The following is a 22,520-nucleotide window of genomic DNA, read 5'->3' on the forward strand; positions in this document are numbered from 1 at the left end:
GCCGATTTGGCTCCGCTGGAGACGCGTCGTCGGCTAAAGTTAGGCTTTTCCGCGCCGATCTGCCAGGCGCGTGAGTGCGTGTGACGGGCACTCGTTGGTAAGAAGGAGTCGGCTTAGGTCTTGTTTTTGTATTGACAAGGTCAGCGAGAAACAGTGATTTCTCATTCTTGTTTGTCTCATTTCATTCCTGCTTGCGCTTGTTGTTTTTTTTTTTTTTTTTGTTCTTTTTTTTTTTGAGGCAGGTTGGAACGTGTCAGTCAACCAGTCTTGATTCCAATTCGTAGGCAGTAACTGTAACCAGAGTAACGGACAGGCTTATCGGGGGTTCTTGCGGAGGCCTGCTGTAGCGGTGTGTTAATTAAACTCTGCTTGTTTTACAAAAGGTTCGCCTACACTCCCGCAAGCAGTTGCTGCGGCCCATTCTCCGGCGTTCAGGCGTTACAAAATCCAACATCGGTTGCGGAGTAGAAATTAAGGTAGGTAGCACGTCGGCCACACTATTTCTGTTTGCTGGCAACAAATTCAATATATAAATAGAGATATTACAAAACAATTAAAAAAAATATGGGGTTATCTAGCAGTAAATGCGAGAGAGAAGCCTCCTTTGAGGTCACGTATATCCATGATTAAAACTGTGTACGTCTGGTAAAAACTGTCGGGTAAATAAACCTAAGATAACCGTGAAGTTGTGCTTCTGATTTTTCTATATATATATATATATATATATATATATATATATATATATATATATATTGCCTTGATCCTCTGTTTGTGACACATGATACCCCCCAGGGACAAGTTTATAACATTTTTCGACCTTTGTATTGCTCCGTCAATCATGTCCGCTGGTGTTACGAACCAAGGGGAAACAGGCCTGTCCTTCCTTTTCATTCGGCACATTCGAAGCTAGTGAACAGAGTGATAGCGCACTCATGCTTTCATTACGCGCTTGTGAAGTCTTGTGAACACTGATGTGCTGGTCGCTTCTTAAACCAGGCACACCGTCTTGAGAATTCAGGGTGTCCTTCGGCCAGTCTTGCCTCAGTAGCGGAAGCTCTGCTGAGGTGTTCCAGGAGCGCTCACGTAGCCTCCGCCTCAGACCACGACGCACGCGCCCGCATTCAAAGACCAGTGGTCATTCGCTGCGTGCACACGGTTTCGCACAACCTCCGTAATATAGGTCGAAGTGCTGGTGCCGACGTGGCATTCTGAGCGACTGTGCGGTTGTCCGCACTCTGCACCAACAAGTAAATGCACAGAAGAAACCAACGGATGTCTGCGCAATCAATCATAGGCAACCGTACGTCACCTGCACGTAGCGGGTTGTTTATTCGATTCCGCTGACGTGTGATAAGGCGTATACGTTGGCCAGACAGGACGATGTCTGAACACAAGGCTCACAGAGCATAACTTCTTTCTAGGGCTTTACGTGCCAAAACCGGTTCTCATTATGAGGCACGCCGTAGCGGAGGGCTCCCGAATAATTTTGACCACCTGGGGTTCTTTAACGTGCACTACAACGCAAGCACACGGGCGTTTTTGCATTTCGCCTCTATCGAAATGCGGCCGCCGCGCCCGGGATTCGATCCCGCGGTCTCGTTCTCAGCAGCGCAACGCCTTAGCTGACTAAGCCACCCCGGCGGGTCACAGAGCATAGCTACCACTGCAATAGAAAATATACCGGCCACCTTGCCTTCCATTGTAGGTGTTGCGGCTGCGTGCCGGAACTGAAAGATACGAAAGTGGGTGTGCAAGGAAAGAAATAAGCTGGCACGGTAGATTATAGAAGCAGCTGAGATTTCAAAGCGGAAGGAAAAGTGCATCAGCGTTTCCCCTCGGTCGCCTTATCTGACAATGAAAGAATGATTTTATGTATCTGAATGCTGCAATGTCAGATGGTGTGTTTCACTCGCTTTCGTTCTCCTTTTTTTTTTTTTTTTAGAGCGATCTTTTAAGCACCCGCTCCTGCGTTGTGCGTCGGCGTTGTCCTTCGGCGTAACCGACCGAACGAGCTCATGAAAGGATGAAAGAGTGAACGCGGAGCGCAGCGGGCGATGGAAGATAGCGATAGCGAAGTGAACGCGAGGAGGAGAGCGGAGGTGGAGGGTGTTGTGGAATTATGAGGTGGTGAGCGGAGGAGGGGGGGTATAGCGAAAGTGTGAGAAGAAAAGCGTAGTGCCGCCTCTGCGGCGTCGACCGCTACGAGATGGCGCCAAAGTAGCGCGCCATCGTCTGTTCACTGATCGCGGAGAGCGTGTCCAACGATACCATATATGGAAACAAGGCGCTGCGTGAGCGCAGGTCTGTCTGCGGCGGCTGCTGTGAATCGCGCCCACGCGTCACCCACGCGCTACCTCTCGCGATCTCCCGATTATCGAGGCAGTCGCACCACACTTCGCTTCGTTTGCAACGTGCCGTACGAGACAGATTGTCCGCGCTAATATTTTGCGAAATAAAAGCACGTATACAGCTGCGCTCAAATTTTTCATTAGGGAGTATCGTAATCGTCGGCGAATTTTTTTTGTGTTGATTTCATATCACCTCATTTTAGCATACTTTGATCAGTTGACAGTTTAATGCTTGTGGAGAGGCCGGCAACACGATAGTCGCCAACATTTCCAATTTCCTCCGAGTAAATCACTCACTCTACTCTGAAGGCCAAGCGGTGAAACTCCACCAACTCTCACCCCGTCAACGAACATCGGTTTTCTCGCGAGAAGTACTGGATTTTCTTGCTCTGGAACTCTTGATTTATCCCCTATTGCGCGAACCTCTCCTATCTCTTTCATTGATATATTGGCGGAGGAAAGGTGATTGCTTGCAAAACGAAAATCAACTCATCCTCTGCTTAGCTCAAGTTCCACGCTTGGGCTCAGAGTCGTGGGTGTCATTTGGAAATGCGAGACTATAGCCGTAGCAGCAGTTTGAATAAGTTTCGAAAGTATGCTCCTATGTTTTACTGTTTAATCTGACGTCTCCACGTATAGCTTTTTTTTTCTTTCTCCTTGTTTTCTTTGCTCGTTCATTATCCACGACATTCCAGGTCCTATTTGGGAGGTGCTCGCGTTTGCTTCTCTTCCGGTTCGACGTGTCCTGTTATTACTTTTTTGTCTTTCTGGTATTGCCAGAAGTGTTAGATGCGGCGCTTTTTTACAAGACCAGTTTGCGAATTGATGCTACGTACAGGCAAAAAAAAATCTAGTGTCCCTATAGACGCACTTTTATTCCCCTCAAGCTGAGAGTCTCGGTCAGTGCGACTGAGAGAATGCTAATAATAAGTAAATAAAGCTGGCCTATACAAGTTCTCTTCTTACTTGTATTAACTTTCTTCAGTAACGGAGCTTCAGATGACGCCAACAAAGACCCAATGTAAAGAGGTACTCGGAGAGACAACGCGTTTCAGCTTTTGATACGAATCGGCGAACTACATCAACACCCCCAGCTCTCACATTTCTTTCTTTCTTTCTTTTTTTCTCTCTCTTTCTTTTTTTTCTCTCGCTCACTTTTAGTTTAAACATTACACGAGCGACAAAACTGCTTTTGGCGACCTATAGAGTTGGGATGCTCGCATCACGGCTCATTCGATCCTTTCTTGTTCATCATGAACGCAGCAGCCTGCGTGATTTGAAGCCGAACGGAGTAGGTGGCACTCAAAGAAAAAGAACAGGCAGGCCTTTTGACGTCATTCACTTGAGTCCTCGCGTTGAGTATGCGCGTTTACTTACTTTTTATTCCTGCCAAGTCAACCAACCGGCAGAGCGTTAACGCGCTTCGACGGTTCACCGAAGAACGACATTCCACGAACCTGCATCTGTTCGTTCTTTTTAAATTTTACTTATTTATTATTATTTTTTGACTAGCGAGGTGCCTATCACGCATCTCGCGGAAGGAATTTTCCTGTCTCACATCTTTCTGTTGCTCACACCCGGGGCATTTCGCCCTGTCGTCTTCGTATCTCCTTTCACCCTTTTAACACTGACGAATGCAGTTCGAGGTTATCTCTTAGCTGCCGTTGTAGTTATCACGGTTGCTATAGGTGCTCGTGTTTCGAGAACTCAGTTAGCTGAGCAGCAAAGCATTGGTCCAATCCCTACCCCTGCAGGATCAGAGCACAGCTGTTTTTCATAATGCTTGACTCCTTCCCTTCTCTCTAACTTCCTATCCACGTTCCTTTATTCCCTTCTTTCCTTCTCTGTCACTAGCTTTCTTTCTTTTTCATTCCTTCTTTCTTTTCTTATTTCCAGCTTTCCTGCTTTCCCACTTGCTATCCTTATTTCATTCTGTGTTACTTTCTTCCCATTTTGCTCTTTAAAGAATCGGTCTTTCTCTCTTTCTTTTTTTTCATTTTCTTTTCTTATTCGCACCTTTCCTTTTTTCCCACTTGCTGCGTTACTTCCTTCTTTCCCTCTTACTATTCGAGGAATCAGTCTTTCTCTCTTTCTTTTTTTCTTCTGTTCTCTACCTTTCCTCGACTCATTTTCACCTAATTTGTCGTGTACCTTGTGCCTTTGTTTCGTTCTTCATTATTTCTTATTTACACTTTCCTTTCTTTATTTCTTTGTTTCTTTATATCATTTTGTTTAAAGCGCATTTCACACCAAAATACCGAGCTCCTTGCAGCTGCAGCATTCACTAGTTAATGCGCCGTTGCTAAACCGTGATCAAAAGGATCTACGTTAACATCGGAAGAAGGCTCGAGGGCGACATGTTAGCAAATGCTATCCCTAAACTCTCTTTTTCCTAGACATATGAATTGCGAAAGCTCTTACGTTCTCGTTAGTCTATCGCTAAAAATATCTATGCCAAATTCTCATTCGTTTGAAACGTAGGGTTAGGCTAAACAACCATGGTTAAAAGCATTATTCTGTTTTTTCATGGGTGCTTAAAGAAAAAGGAAAAAAAAAGAAAAACGAACGCTGCCATCTTTTTGAACAGATAAAAAAAACTAATTACAAGTTCTCATAGCTTCTTACACGGCAGAAATATCCCAATTTTGTTACCGTTTATTTCTGAAAATTTGAAGTCGACAATTATCAACAGCCATTAAACTGACTGTGCAATCTACCGATATTTTTAAAGGGTTCTTTTGTTTGAATAAAGGAACTGACTTTTTGACGACGAAAACGGTGCGGTTTACGTCAATTCTATTCTCTATGCACTCTTCAGCAGGCTTATCTCATGAAAGTTACTGATTACGAAGTACTCTAAGCCCCTGTCCTTCTATCGTGTCTAAATTTCATTTTTTCACTTTTTCGTGTAACAAAATGCAATAATAATAAAATAAATAAGCGTGTTCTTCCTGACATGACCTGACGACAATGCAAAAAAAAAAAAGAAAAAAAAGCAGCTTTAGAGCCCGGACATGTTGACTGACTGGATGAAGACTTGTCCTTGGACACTCTTCGACGAGCTCTGGCGAAAGAGCTTTGATGAAACACGCAAAGCAAGAAGCCTACTTAACGAGGACGTGCCCTCAGAACCCGGAATATGCGGGTATTCTAGGGACTCCCTTTACTTTTTCGTACTTGACACGTGTTTACATCTTTGCGAAATATTCGCTTTTGTTTCATGCGTCGTGCCATGATGAACTTACGTAAGCGTTTCTTGCTTGCTTCTTTGTACTTATATCACACGTACATTGTTTCGCTTTTTGACTGTGACCGTCCTTTGACTGATTCTCGCTGTTTTTGATTTGTCGCTCCGCGCAATACATAATGTGTTCTAAAATTATTGAATCTTGTCGAAGGTTCTGTAGCGAAAGTGTCTAGCCGAAATAGATTGCTCGCGCGACGCGAATGCTGTTGTACATTCTAGAATTTGAGCCAGCTTGAGCGTATATTTCAGAATGTACTGTGGTTCATGTATAAATAATGGATGCATTCGACTCGTAGATCAGATTTTCGACGACCGATGACTGCTCTCGCCGCTGTCGTTGTGCTTTGAGTGTGACTTGCTTTTAACAGCGGAGCTGTTTAATCCGGCCGTTATTCTGTTAGTCGTCCAAAAAAATGTGGGCCGATCCTGGCGGTTGTGCAGAAAGGGTCCAAGCGCAATGGCACATACCCCTGTGAACTAGCGAAGCTGGGCTAAGTCTAGCTAAGCATTGTTGGGACTACTTAAGCTCAGTCAGTCATCGATAACATCGATAGCCAATCAATAGCTAATCGATAATCGATCAATAATCAATAAATTCCGGGAAACGCTGGGGATGACTTGGTAGCGTTTAGGCTAGCCCAGAAGCCAGGACTGGCTAGGTGCCCATCAGCTCCGCTGTCTCTTTAAGAGCATTGCGCCTCAAGTGCAAGCTAAGCTAGCTTTTTTTTCTAGGCTGAAGTTCACCCAATAAAGAGTTAGTTTCGTATCTCATAGTATCTGCGGTGTCTAGTTCTTCACCGTCAGTGACGAGATAATATTAATAAAAGGATCTGGCGTAATGTTTACCGACGCAGCAACAGGAAGTGGACCTGAAAAAGCCCTAATGGAGAAACAAGGAATGAAATAGATTTCATACTATCTGCCGATCCAAGCATAGTGCAGGATGTAGAAGTGTTAGGTAAGGTTAAGTGTAGTGACCATAGGTTAGTGAGGTCTAGGATTTCTCTCAATTTGAAGAGAGAGAGAGTGAAATTAGTCAAGAGAAAAGAGGCCAACATAGAGGCAGTAAGGGTAAAAGCAGACCAATTCAGGCTGGTGCTTGCAAACAAATATGCAGCTTTAAAAAAGGGAGATAAAGACAACATAGAGGTAATGAATGAAACCGTAACTAGGTTGATCTCAGAAGCAGCAATTGAAGTGGGAGGTAGGGCACCAAGGCAACCAGTAGGTAAGCTCTCCCAAGAAACAAAGGACCTAATAAAGAAACGACAGAAGATGAAAATGTCCAACTCAAGAGATCAGATAGAATTCGCTGAACTGTCAAAACTAATCAACAAGGAAAAAGTAAGGGATATTCGAAATTATAACGTGGGAAAGATTGAGGAAGCTGTAAAATATGGACGCAGCATTAAATCAGTAAGATGAAAGCTTGGCATAGGACAAGGCAAGATGTATGCACTGAAAGATAAGCATGGTGATATCATCAGCAACTTCGATGACATAGCAAAAGCAGCGGAAGAATTCTATACTGACCTGTACAGTGCCCAAAACAGCCAAGCTACTTTCATTCAAAATAGTGATAAACCGGATACAGAGGCTCCTTCTATAACTAGCGCTGAAGTTAGAAGGGCCTTGAAAGACATGACCAGGGGAAAAGCTGCTGGAGAAGATTGAATAACAGTAGATTTAATTAAAGATGGAGGAGATATCATGCTTGAAAAGCTTGCGGCCCTTTATACGCAATGCCTCACGACTTCATGTGTACCAGAGAGCTGGAAGAACGCCAACATTATACTAATCCATAAGAAGGGAGACGTTAAGGAACTGAAGAATTATAGACCCATTAGCTTGCTTTCAGTATTGTATAAAATATTCACCAATATAATTTCCAATAGAATCAGGGCAACACTTGACTTCAGCCAACCAAGAGAACAGGCTGGCTTCAGGAAGGGATATTCTACGATGGATCATATCCATGTCATAAGTCAGGTAATCGAGAAATCTGCGGAGTACAATCAACATCTCTACATGGCTTTCATAGATTATGAAAAGGCATTTGATTCAGTAGAGATACCAGCAGTCATAGAGGCATTGCGTAATCAAGGAGTACAGGAGGCATACGTGAATATCTCAGCAAACATCTACAAGGATTCCACAGCTACCTTGGTTCTCCACAAGAAAAGTAGAAAGTTACCTATCAAGAAAGGGGTCAGGCAAGGAGACACAATCTCTCCAATGCTATTCACTGCATGCTTCGAAGAAGTATTCAAGCTCTTAGACTGGGAAGGCTTAGGAGTGAGAATCAACGGCGAATATCTCGGCAACCTTCGGTTTGCAGATGACATTGTCCTATTCAGCAACAATGGAGACGAATTACAACAAATTATTGAGGACCTTAATCGAGAAAGTGTAAGAATTGGGTTGAAGATGAATATGCAGAAGACAAAGATAATGTTCAATAGCCTGGCAAGGGAACAAGAATTCAGGATCGCCAGTCAACCTCTAGAGTCTGTAAAGGAGTACGTTTATCTAGGTCAATTACTCACAGGGGACCCTGATCACGAGAAACAAATTTACAGAAGAATAAAATTGGGTTGGAGTGCATACGGCAGGCATTACCAAATCCTGACTGGGAGCTTACCACTGTCGTTGAAAAGAAAAGTGTACAATCATTGCATTCTACCGGTGATAACATATGGGGCAGAAACTTGGAGGTTAACAAAGAAGCTCGAGAACAAGTTAAGGACCACACAAAGAGCGATGGAACGCAAAATCTTAGGACTAACGTTAAGAGACAGGAAGAGAGCGGTGTGGATCAGAGAACAAACGGGGATAGCCGATATTCTAGTTGACATTATAAGCGGAAGAAATGAAGCTGGGCAGGCTATGTAATGCGTAGGATGGATAACCGGTGGACCATTAGGGTTACAGAATGGATACCAAGAGAAGGGAAGCGCAGTCGAGGTCGGCAGAAAACCAGATGGGATGATGAAGTTAGGAAATTTGCAGGCGCAAGTTGGAATACGCTAGCGCAAGAATTGGAGATCGCAGGGAGAGGCCTTCGTCCTACAGTGGACATAAAATATAGGCTGATGATGATGATGATGATGATGATGATGATGATGATGATGATGATGATACCCCGTCTTATTCTTGGGTCATACAGTTTGCGCTGATGTATTGCTTTTACAGCTGAAACTGAGGAGTCGCGAAGTCTAACCGAAGACAGACGGTCATGGAGTCTGTCGGCTATACTAGGCTCACACCACTCACTGAGTTTGGTGTCAATCTATCTCCTTCTTATCTTTGACCTGACATAGCGTTCCTGACAGAAAAGTTGCGAGCGCAGAGTGTTAAAGAAAGTATGAACACACAACATAGATAATGACTATTGTTTAGGTAAAAGATTAGCCCCGAAGGATGTAATTTTTTAGGGAATCCTTCCTAGGTCGACAAGCCCGGCGCGAAATAAAGCTTCGTCATCGTCATCATCGTCACTAAGTGACTAATGTCCCGCTGATGTGTCCCATTTATCCGCGCACGAGTAAATCTGAATGTAGGTCAACCGGCCACCCTCCTATTCCTTGGGACACAGAATAACGCAAGAACAAGGAAAAAAATACCACAGCTAGATGTTGGCATCCCGCACGCTCGTAACTAGAAAAATAAATTACCTCCTCGCAAAATAGTCTTTTTCTTCTTTTTTCCCCCCCTAAACTGTATCAGCACCGAGCGATCAGCCGAGAAATATTGCAGGCACGTGGCATCTGCCCCGACCCCGCGAATTCGATTGCGCCCTCGTTATTTTCTTAAGAGGAAAATGCATAAACTGCGCTTAGCCAAGATCAAATAAGAGTTCATAAGATTTCGACGCACGGCAAGCAAAAATTATAAGCAATTTATGCGTATATCACGAGCGTATTTTTTTTTCTTTTTTATGAAAGCGCGGGGCTTGAGAACGATTACGTTAAGACACTATAATTCAACTCACGCCAGTAGGTCAAACCCCTGGCTAGGTTACAAGCTCAGTACTAAAAGAAAGAGGTCAAGGTGTATTTCAATAGGAGCGTATACCTCTTCTTCGCTTTCATTTTACATTACCTCTCTTTCTTGTTCTGTTATTTTTTTTATAATTCAGCCTTTCATTCAGTAACCTTGTTTTACTTTTGATATCAGCTGTCTCCTCGTATCTCTGAGGCTTTTCTTTTCATTATCTGCCTTGTTGTATTCCTTCGTTCATCTCTTATATTTTCATTTGGCTATCTCCTCTTCATTGCTTCATCGTTTGCAGCGTGAATTGGCAGGAAATGAAGGCGCACAAACGCCGAATGCATTCTGTTAGAAATAAATTGTGGAACAGCACTATTCTTCAACGAATCCTTTTCAGCTGTCTCCGTTTATTTCAGTGTCGACTCATTGCTTTGCCTCACACACTCACTTACTCACTCAATCACTCACTCACTCTCTCCCTCTCTCTCTATCTGCAATGCTGCTATTGCATTTCTCTTCCTACATGTGGCGCTAGTTTCCTCACTGCCGGTCTCACCTTCAACCTAACAGCTCTCTTGGAACTTGAATTCACCGTAGAAGCATTGAAAGTTGAGCTATTCGGCATGAATTTATTGTGGGGTAAACAACGCAAGAAAGCACGTACACGGTGAAGAAGTGCCAATACAAGGCGCCAATTTCAACTAAATTTTAGTGGTACGTGCACAAATATTCCTGCAACAATATATAGGCAGGATATAGCACCATTATCGCGCACAAATATCTGAAACAACTGGCAAGGAAAAAACAGTTGAAGATCAAAATAGTCACCGGCCTTCGCGGCACACGCAACACAGTCACAGCGTAAGCTGGTGGAGCGGCTCAAGAGTAGCTCCAATTTCGGCACCACGCACAACAGGGTCTTTGAGTCAAAGTCGTTCGCCTCGTTTTGACGAGGCGAAGAGACTATCCGCCCGCTGTCGACATCGAGCTGCGGCTTGTAATGCTCTCGGCACATCAGTCTGCTGAGCCCGATGATGCCTGGTTGTAGCCGCGCACGTAGCTTTACGATTCGCTTCTTCAGCAGCGGTTCGTACCTTGCGAGGAGACGCCATAACGTGTACCGAAGAGGTATCCAGAATACGTGGCGCACATCTCACATCCCTTGACCCGTGGCACGGTACCATGGAGGAAGGAAAAAAACTCCTTCCTCCATGCACGGTGCCTTCTTGGTGTTGATGATGATGATTGTTTATTGGAATCTTCAAAACGGGCTGGTGACAAATAGTCACCTAGCCTGCCTGAGTTAACCAGGTCCAGTTACACGCAGCATGCAATTGCTATATGCAACTTACACATGTCGGGCACGCTGCGTTTACAGAAGGCGCCACCATACTGCGGAGGCTCGGGATCGCGTTGATTGCGCGCCTCGTCTGAATCGCACCTCGTCGTCTGCGCCTGCGCGCTTGCCTAGGGTACGTTTATAGGGCATTTTCCCGCTGCCTGATGGCGAGCGCTTGCGTGGCTCGGTGGTAGAGTATCTTACTCCCGCGCAGCGGGCGCGGGTACAATCCCGACGGGAACCACCGGGTACTTTTTTTCGCATTTCCGGCGATAGCGCTTACGGACACAGGCCGCCAATGGCGGCGGCGGCGGACACCATCGCGAACCAAAACGGCTATCGGAATGAGCCCATCACAGCTTACGCTGTAGAAGAAACAGAAAATTATGACGTGCCCACCAAAGTTGACGTGTGCACCGCAGTTGAGCCTCACAAGTGGGCGATGTTTGCGCAGCGTGTCTCACTTACTCAACCCCGCCCCCCCCCCCCCACACACACACACACACCCGCGTCACCCGTCCCACCCTTGTCACTTTAGTAGTCTCCATAGCCGCCTCTCACTCGTGTCAACTTCGTATACATACAGCTTCCAGCGTGGTCTCTCCGAGCTAGCCGTCTTGCACCTTTTGACATACGATAACGTGTACACCTGGCCGCACGGTACTGGGGAGAAGCGAACGGACACACATTGGCTCCGCATGAGCCACTCTTAGTTCACCGGGCTCTCTCTTGAGATACCTGGGCCAACACGTACGAAATTATTTGCGAGCTGTTCCCACCCATCGACTGCCACGTCGACGGGTCCTCCCCGGTGTTTCGGCTTTTACGCCCCGGCTTCCCCTTGTGCACATCGCGTAACTCATCCGACAGGCTCTGACAGGCCATCTTCTACAGGTCTACACCCTTCGCTACGTTGCAAAAAGACGCAGACGTTAGGGCAGTAACACAAAGCAGTTGAATTTATTAGAAAAGAACATGTATACGTAGGGCGATTGCCACGTACAAAAAAGAAGAAAAAAGGAAAAGAAAGAATATGATGGTACAAAATGAAAGGAATTAATTAGCAGCGTGAAAGAGTGAGAAAGCAAGAAGTCGCATAAACAGAGAAACCTTAACAGCCTGGAGGGTGATAGCACGTGCTAAGTAAAAATTATATTATTTATATTATTAAATAATAAATGAATCAATATATTATGATATTGCCCCCCCCCCCCCCCCCCCCATGGCCTCCGTCAAGCTTTATGCTTACAGCTTTTCTGCCAGGGTCGCCTTCAACACAACGCTGTATGTGTGTTGTGAATAAACTGAATTTAATTGAATATTGCTTGTCCGATAATGCAACAGAAGTCTGGCAGCTGAATCTCTTTTCTAATAAATTACGCAGTTGTGAGTCAACGTTCGTCTTGTGTTGCATTACTCCGCGTCTGCGTCTATAGTTGTTCTCATGACCAAGATGAAAAATTAGGGATTAGCGAAGAATCGTATAGAAGACATCAGAAATGAGATCTTTCCGACCAGGTGTACGGATCGCGCGTTTACTTTTTCTCGGCAAGTACAGAAAGCCCGCGAAATATGATGAACACCACGTGATCACACTTGATCACATGATCATTGGCGCGTACTATACAGTGTACTCTAGCGCGCACTGGATGGCCAGCACCATCAAACAGTCTATGTAGGAAAGAAAGCTGTCCATATCAGGCTCGCCGCTCATGAGTGGCGCTTCTCCTTGACGTTGGTCCACAATAATCACCTGTAGCTGTCGATGCCCGTGGTGGAAAGAACAGGCGTGCGGTTATCGTCCCCGTTCGGATCAGTAACAATTTGCTTTCCCACTGAGGCTGTTTGATGGCGATCGAGCGGCGTCATCGCGTGATATTTTTCTTTTAAGGCGAAAGTCTTATATGCCTCGTGAAGCGAAAAAAAAAAGCGAACAAGCTTTCATTCGGTCGTGAAAAGCTTAGGCACAGCGAAAGTTTCAATCCTCAAGTCTTACTGGCTGCTACTGCTTTAGTATTAACAGGGTCCTTCAATACTTTTCTGTATTGAAGGACCCTGGTATTAACTTGGTTGCTGCTGGTCTTAACTTGGTTTAACTTAACTGCGCATGTAGGGAAGGTATTCTCGAGCGATTATTTTCGGAGGTACCTTCCCTTTCGCGACATTTCGCGTGACTAGCGCTGGACGCGTCGGCGCCTACGAGCGACAACGTTCCTGGCATGCCACAAACGCAGGCAGGCAGGAGCCGTGTCTGTGTCGGGCGAAGCGAGCGCGCACCTGCGCCGGCGGTTACTAGGCAACGCGAGGTGACGTCATCGCTACTCCTTCTGCGCATGCGCGGCTAGGCAACGCGGGCGGCATCGGCAGTAGCTCTGCGCGTTGCCTCGTTGGTGCTGCTATATTCTTTCTCTGTCTATCTCGCTCTCATTTTCTCTTTCCCTCTCCCGAGCATCGCGCGCGCCGCGCGCATGCTCTCCTTCCCTCTCCTTAACGTGCCATGTCAAGGCAACATGTGCACGGCACGGAGAGGAGGCGAAGCACACGCCGCTCCGCGAGGTGGTTGCTAGGCAACGCACTGACGTCATAGCTCGGCGAGGTTTTGCGACAGCAGGCGCCACTTTTTACGGTTACCTAGAACGCTGTTAAAAATCCGGCGTCTTTCCGGCGTCCGTCGTTAACATCCGATGGTACCAAAACCCACGTGACCAAGTGATGACGTCATGTTCCCGGCGTTGAACCTGCCGCGGCTCGCACTGAGAAATCCCACGGTGAAGTAACGTGAATGAAGGTGAACTAAAGTGCATTAAGGGGGATTAAGGTTGGTACAAGTTAGAGTAAGGGGGATGAAGTTGTATTAAAGTAGAGTTTTAATTTAAGATGATAACTTAGAGAAACCATAGTGTTTTCGCATTCAAATCGCGCAAGGATAGTTGAGCGACTGTAACATTTTGGGGGGAATTTCTCTTTTCGCCAGAAAAAAAAATTAACGCGCCATTTGTATTTTACCCTGGAAACATTTCACACAGACGTATCTGACGATCCTCTACAACTCCCTGACACCTCAACAATTATAACAGAAAGAAGTAAGCTAATTACTATTGATTAAGAAACAGTAACTAAGAGGTTCTAGGCTGTTTCTCAACTGGACATTGAACAATATGCACTTGGTCTTATTCACGTAGAATGATCTGTCTCTTTAAAGCTTCGCGTTTGATAGATGGCACATCTTCTATAAAACAAGCAACACGTTGTACTGACGTTTCTTAGTAAGAGTAACATCAGTCATCGAGAGCATGCCAGTTGAAATTCGGTACATATCAGTAAATATTAGGAGCGCTGCATATCTAGAATAAAACGTCGAAAAAAATGTTGTCGCCAGATTCTTCACAACAATAAACTTGTTCAAATTCATATAACTCTGACATCATGTGCCCATAATAAAGTTACAACGTCGTGTGCCCAAACACTGCAATGTCCTCGCGTTATTACAGACACGCATTGCACGCCGCATTCCGTGTAATTTGCGCACATTATGCATTCAGATGATTCTCGCAAAACTGATAGCCACAATGCACAATATACGGTGCACGACAGAAACCTCCTACAGGAAACATCACGAACTCATTCAAGGCACTGACGGCAACATGTACGGAGGCGACGTTATGAATGAATAGCTTTCGTCTCTCGTTTTTATTGTGCTGTGAAGTCAACATTTGGTTATACGAGTCTCGCCTGTGCCGGGGTGCGCGGAGATCGTCTTGCAAAGCACGTCTCCCGGTGCCAGACGATAGCTTTTCTGTGGCATTCAAGACGACCAACTTTGTGCGTTATACAAGCCTAAATATACCACACAGGGACCCCGAACCACTGGCTTGGACTAAGAACGACGAAGCCATGCTGGCGCCTCCGTGTGTAATGCGCTGCGCCATGGCATGGTTGTGCGAGAACGCTATTAGTTCGTCGCCGCTGACAACGACGTCAAACGTGTAAGTCAGGCCCCGTCGGTTCCATTGTTAGTACGACTCCTGCTCGTTGTAACCGTGCAAATATTTATCGGTATAAACGTATCTTCTACCTAGCCTGGCCTCTGTCTTATTGCCCGTATGTGGGCGATATGCAATAATGTCAGACCGCTGAACGCGTCGGCAAGCACTACCCGCCTAAGCCCGAGGGGCAACACCAGTCAGTTTTTTGCTTTTGTTTGTTGGTTTGTTTGTTTTTGTGTGTGCGCGCGCTAAGTAGCATGTAGCACGGCTCATTACGTCCTCTACCTCTTTCGGCGTCGGTGAGCCGTCATACTGAATGGCTTGGGCATCGACGCATCGCAGTTGCTGGCGGAAGTGACGCTTCATGGAGTGCATGCACCTCGTTAAATCTTCACGCCGGTATGCATCGCACCTGCGTAGACTGGAGAACCACGACTGATAATGAGTTGGGCTTACGGGCCATAAGCCATTAATCCACCCCCGGAGTATTTAGTGTGTTTACTGAGTGGTTGTGTGCTACGCGTACGGGACCATTATATTCGATGCACGTTACTTGCGAAGCACGCTCGGAGCGCCGATAAAGCGGGAGGCCGATAGAGAAAGACAGGCACACATTGGCACAGAGGCAGAGAGGCTGGCGCGAGCCATCGCTTGCTGTGACCTAGTACTGCCTAATTATGTTATTACTATATTTATTTCACTGGTGAGTGAGAGACCACGGATGTAATGACGTCACTCGGAGACAGTTAGGTCCCAGGTGCGAACGACCTCCAAACGTAACCATTATTACGTGTAAGCCACGTAGTAAATAAATTGATAGTACACACCTGAAGCTTCATTATATGGTCCGGTGAATTCCCAGAAAAAGAATTTAACTCGCCCACTTGGCAGGTGTACATAAAGGAGACTGCGTAGACGATATTGGCCACTATAGGCCAATTCCTGCGTTTCCTTTTGTTTTTTTAAAGGTTGCTGAGCAGAATATATACAGGAGACTAACTAACTATTTAAACACTAAATAATGCGCCGACAAAGGAACAGTTTCGGTTTATCGAAAGAAAAAATCCTCATGTTAATGTGAATCATAGGCTACCGTGCTTGGTATAAAGGACCAAACTATTCGATCCATAGTACTAAAACGTACGCACTAGGCATATTGTCGCGGTACAACGCGAACAGAAGACAGGGAGACGTTCTTCAAGAACAGCACAGGACGACCTGTTCCAACAAAACAGAACAGAGACACCGTCTTCTTCCTCTAAGAATCCCACTGACCCACTAGACGGAGTCCGCTAATGCCCCCATCGTCGTCGTCGTCTGCCTGTAGAGCACGCGTGTCATTTGTCCCTCCCTAAAAGAGCATCGCCCCGATGCTAGACCGGAAACGTCACTTGCGGAAATGAGGGTCCCCCGCATAGTCATTCGCTCACATACGGCTTCATGCGCATAACATGCACAAGTTCAGGGGGGTGCGGGCGGCGCCGCGTACAGTTGGGACTATCAGGGACGACCTCGTAGGTGACATCACTGAGTCGCCGCAATACTCGATATGGGCCGAAGTATCGCCTTAACAGCTTCTCGGAGAGGCCTCGTTTCCGTATGGGTGTCCAAACCCACACTAGGTCGCCGACTTCATAGGTTATGGTTCTACGGTGAGCATCATAGCGGCCTGCGTCGTAGTCTTGCTGCTGGCAGATCCGCAAGCGCGCGAGCTGCCGAGCCTCTTCGGCGCGTTGGGTAAACACATCGGCGTCCGTGTCAGTGTCGTCAAATTCGTGTGGAAGCATAGCATCCAACATCGTTCGTACATCCCGGCCGTGAACAAGGCTGAACGGAGTCATGCGCGTCGTCTCTTGTTTCGCGGTGTTGTATGCAAACGTGATATAAGGGAGGATGTCATCCCAATTTTTATGTTCGACATCCACGTACATTGAAAGCATGTCTTCAATTGTTTTGTTGAGGCGCTCCGTCAATCCGTTGGTTTGTGGATGGTAGGCAGTTGACTTCCGATGAGCCGTTCCACTTAGCAGCAAGACGTGATCTAAAAGCGCAGCTGTGAAAGCGGTGCCTCGGTCGGTTATTACGACGCGTGGTGCACCGTGTCGCAACACAACATTCTCGATGAAAAATCGCGCCACCTCGGCTGCTGTGCCTCTCTGGATGGCCTTTGTTTCAGCGTAACGTGTCAGGTAGTCGGTTGCGACGAGAACAAAGCGATTTCCTGCTGTAGAAGTAGGAAGTGGACCCAAAATATCCATTCCGATTTGATAAAATGGTGTTCGTGGAACCTGAACAGGTTGTAGGAGGCCGGCTGGTTTCGTCGGGGGCGACTTGCGCCTCTGGCAGTCGAGACAAGTGCGAACGTGATGTTTCACGGTGGTGGTAAGCCCCGGCCAGTAGTAGCTTTGCCGCACTCTGCCCAATGTTCGCGTGTAGCCTAAGTGACCAGAAGTCACCTCGTTGTGACAGGCTTGAAGTACTTCCATACGAAGAGCTGCAGGAATGACGAGCAGATAGGGGGATCCGGTCGAAGAAAAGTTTCTTTTGTTAAGGACGTTGGCCCGTAAACAAAACGATGACAATCCTCTTGCGAAAACTCTAGGTGTTTTCGCAGATCTTCCTTCTAAGTAATTGATTAGACCAAGCAACTCAGGGTCGTCCCGTTGTTGTTGAGCGATGGCGGAGGTGTCCAGAGCACAAAGAAATGCTGTTTCATCTTCTTCGAGTGAACAAGCCGACTCTATCGGTGATCGAGACAGGCAGTCAGCATCCGTATGTCGCTTCCCCGACTTGAACGTGACTGTCATGTCAAATTCCTGCAGCATTAGGCTCCAATGCACCAATCGTCCAGAAGGATCTTTAAGGTTCGTCAACCAACACAGTGAATGGTGGTCGCTGACAACTTTGAATGGGCGGCCATACAAATATGGGCGAAATTTCATAACCGCCCATACCACGGCGAGGCATTCCTTCTCAGTTGTCGAATAATTTGCCTCTGTGCGTGAGAGCGTTCTGCTTGCGTAGGCAATCACTCTTTCCGTGTCCTCCTGCCGTTGCACAAGAACAGCTCCCAAGCCAACATTGCTGGCATCAGTGTGGAGCAATGTAGGAGCGGTCTCATCAAAGTGGGCCAGCACTGGAGCTCGGTGGAGGTGCTGTTGGACAGTCGATCGTACTGCCTGCACCGTTGATGAAGAGCGCGCTCAATAGCCGCAGCCTCTTTGATAAAATCAGCGACGGTGACTGTAGGATTTCGCACAAGCCCCGCGAACAACTGCTCTTTTACACCTCGCATGAGGTAGCGCAGCTTTCTATCCTCGGTCATGTTCGGGTCGGCTCTACGAAAGAGACGGGCCATGTCTTCGGCAAACATTGTGACCGACTCATTGGGTTGTTGCACCCGTATCTCCATCAACTGCTGGGCGCGGTCGCGTCGGTCGGCACTTGCAAATGTTTCTGTGATTTTCTGCCGAAAGTCATTCCATGTCGTTAGGCCAGCTTCGCGGTTCTCGTACCAAGTACGGCCACTGTCGTCAAGGGCGAAATAGACGTAAGAGGGCTTCTGCTGCTCTGTCCACTGGTTAATCTGTGCGACGCGGTCATACTTGTCTAGCCAGTCTTCAATGTCTTCGAAGGCTGCACCGCGATAGCGATCGGGGACCAGCGGATGAAGAACGGTTACCTGTTGCGGGCTGGGAGACCCGCTGCTTTGGGGTGCTTGCGGTGGGCTGGTTTCAGCCATTGCCCGATGTGTGGATCTCCTTTGAGGTGGTTGAAGAGGGGAGAACTCCGGGGCAAGGCCTAGCAATCGACGACTGAAGTGATGCACGGGTGTCGTAACTGGTGACAATGCGTCCGGGCTAGATGAACGACTCCCAGAAGGAGTCCGGGGCATCAGGCGCTGTCAATACCCAGCACCTCCACCAGTGTCGCGGTACAACGCGAACAGAAGACAGGGAGACGTTCTTCAAGAACAGCACAGGACGACCTGTTCCAGCAAAACAGAACAGAGACACCGTCTTCTTCCTCTAAGAATCCCACTGACCCACTAGACGGAGTCCGCTAATGCCCCCATCGTCGTCGTCGTCTGCCTGTAGAGCACGCGTGTCAATATCTTTAGACTTGTCGGCGTTTGACAGTCTGCAACATGCTGTATTCCTACGTAAACCTCCATTACCCGCCATGGTGACTTAGGGGCTGTGGCGTTCTGCTGTTAAGCACGACGTCACGGGTTCAAGTCTCAGCCATGGCGGCCGCATTTCGATAGGGGCGAAATGTAAAAACGCCCTGATACTGTACATTGGGTGCACGTTAAAGAACCCCAGGGGGTCAAAATGAATCCGGAGCCGCTTACTAATCGGCGTGCCTCATAGTGAGGTTGTGGTATTGGCACGTAAAAACCCCATGATTATTAATATTCAACCTCCATTTTTCGGCATTCGTGGTAGCCCATCGACACTTTAAGGAAGTTATCTCAGTTCTGGAATGTATTTCACTGTTAACAATGATAAAACTCCAGAAATAGATGGCATATAATACGTTAAATATATCGTCAACAATTTATATGATATAGTAAAAGCAGCGGAATAATTATATACCGACCTTTACAGTACGCAGAGCATGCCACGCTACCTTCTTTCGAAGTAGTGATACAGGATACAGGATACAGAAGCTCCTTCTATAACTAGCGATCAAGTTACAACGGCCTTGCAAGACATGACCCGGGAAAAAGCGGCAGGAGCAGATGGAATAACAGTCGATTTAATCAAATATGGAGGAGATATCATGCTTGAAAAGGTTGCGGCCCTTTATACGCAATGCTTCACGACTTCAAGTGTACCAGAAAGCTGGAAAAACGCCAACATTATACTAATCCATAAGAAGAGCGACGTTAAAGAATTGAAGAATTATAGACCCATTGGCTTGCTTTCAGTATTGCATACAATATTCACCAAAATAATTTATAATAGAATCAGGGCAACACTGGACTTCAGTCAACCAAGAGAACAGGCTGGCTTCGGGAAGGATATTCCACTATGGATCACATCCATGCCATCAATCAGATAATAGAGAAATGTGCGGAGTACGATCAACCTCTCTATATGGCTTTCATAGATTATGAAAAGGCATTTGATTCAGTAGAGATACCAGCAGCCATACAGGCATAGAGGTACAGAGTGTTGTGGATCAGAGCGCACACGGAGATAGCCGATATTCCAGTTGACATTAAGAGAAAAAGCTACAGCGACGTTTCACATCGTGAACGCGGTTTACGCGCAAGGATATGGACGCCCCGAGCATGCACAGCGAGCACCGTGGTGTGGATGCGCATACGGAAAGGGCGCGAACGCGGCGATTATCTTCTCGCGGCGACAAACATAATCTCGCAGATTCACAGACGTGAAACATTACTCTTGCGCGTAACAAAATGGAGCTAGGCAGGCCACGCAATGCGTAGGGTAGATAACCGGTGGACCATTGCAGTTTAGAATGGGTGCCAAGGGGTTGGAAGCGCAGTCGAAGACAGCAGAAAATTAGGTGGGGTCATGAAGTTATTAAATTGGCAGGCGGAAGTTGGAATCAGCTATCGCAAGGCAGGGGTAATTGGATATCGCTGGGAGATGCCTTCGTTTTTCAGTGGACATAAAAACAGGCCGATGATGATGATGACGACAAAATATGTAGTAAAACGACGTTACATTGTAGGCCCCACTTTTTCTATAATATATATATATATATATATATATATATATATATATATATATATATATATCCAAGTGGTTACAAACGCCAATGCATTTCTCCGCAAAGTTCGAGAATTAATATCTCGAAACTGGTGTCTTCGTGAGAATTAATTCCAACTGGATCCGCCTTGAGAACTCCACGGCTACAATTTGTAAATTGAAATAGGGACCATATGGTAATCAGTTAAAACTAAATTAATAAATTTTCGTTAGTTATTCGATTATGCATTTCATTTTTCTTTGTGCAAGTAATGTCCGCCTCTTCGAGTAGACCAGCTCATTAACTAGAATTGGGCTATATGCCACACGCAACCTTAAATAAATTTTGAAAGTGTTCGCTGAAACACCCTTGTATATAACATCGTAAACATACCTGGAAGTGAAAGCTTAATACCATATGCCGACGCCAATAATATATTTTTTCTGTGTTCTTTTTTCAGGAACCCATTTCGCACGATTCTCACGCCTGCGAAACAATTGGCTCGAGGGCTGCTTAACCTTGTTGCTTTTGTCCAACGGCTTACAGTTGAGCTGAAAGAAAACAAAATATTTATTGTTTAGAGCTAAAGGTGCTAATTGCTCTCGCAATACAACCTACATTTCAAGACTGCTCCATACAACAGTCACATGCTACTAAATGTTTTGGTGTCATGTTCCATGAAAATCTTTCATCAACGCCGCACATAGATCAATTACAAAGTTATCTTTCTCGTGCTACAAGAATGTGAAATAAATTAAGATAATATCTACAAACTATAGGTTGGGGTTATACATTTCCACAGTTACAGTCTTCTAGTTTGGGCGACAACCGAAACAAATTTAAAGCATTTTCTTCTGCTCCGAAAACGAGGAGTTCAGGGCGATAACTAACTTACACTACTCAGAGATCAGCTCAGACTACGTTAATGCAATTGTAATAACGAATAATGAAACGTTATATAAATATAAATTAGACCTGAAAATTTCTCGTCAGCACAATTCAGATATATCAGGTGCCATTTAGAGTAAATTTGAATCTTAAAGGCTGTTTAATGTTGTTAATGTTGTGTTATTGTTGTACGGTACGTGTTGTACCCTATATGTACAGCCGTTCTCAAAATATTTCGGAGCATGGAAAATGAGAATAACTTAAATTTTAATGTATGTCAGGAATGTCATGATTGTACGGAGAAGTATCAACTCTAGCCTTCGGTTGAAGGACCGGTGCCTAGGCTGCGATTAAATTAAGATTTTACTCGGATCCCATGTCCCGAAAACTTTTGAGGGAGGGCGTACAACACGTACGCAAACAAATTATGGTGATCTGGTGATTATCTCGTTGGCATCAAGCTTATTTAATGAGCATCTGATTATTTTAGACAAAACAAATAAGGGAATAACGACGTGTCAATATAGGAAAAGAATGAAAGAATGTTTTCTTGCCGGAAAGGTTTTCTTGCCTCGTCAATTCAATTCATATTTACGTTACATAGGTAATCGGCGAGTGATTTTTTTTTACTGCCTGTAATTTTCATATTGTTTGATCACTGTAAAAAAGTACCGCCTTGTTTGCGATTATACATTAGAAGTGTTTTTCGTATAATTATTTTTGCAACGTGTGTTTTCATTACGTGAGCTGCACTGTGATGCTGCCGTTAATGTTGCATGGCCTTGTCAGGCACTGTAGGCCTTTTGCAGTCACCCAGGACAATTTGTTATGCATGCTGTCTTAAATAAAGAGGAAGGAAGAAATAAGTAAAGAAAGGGAATAAGATAAAAAAAGTTCGCCGACGATTACGATACTGCCTAATGCGAAATGTGCTTTCATTTCGCGATATATTGGCTGGCGCGGACAATCTGTCTCGTGCGGCAAGTCGCAAACGGAGC

Source organism: Dermacentor silvarum, chromosome 7 (genome assembly GCF_013339745.2).
Source record: "Dermacentor silvarum isolate Dsil-2018 chromosome 7, BIME_Dsil_1.4, whole genome shotgun sequence".
Classification (NCBI taxonomy): Eukaryota; Metazoa; Arthropoda; class Arachnida; order Ixodida; family Ixodidae; genus Dermacentor; species Dermacentor silvarum.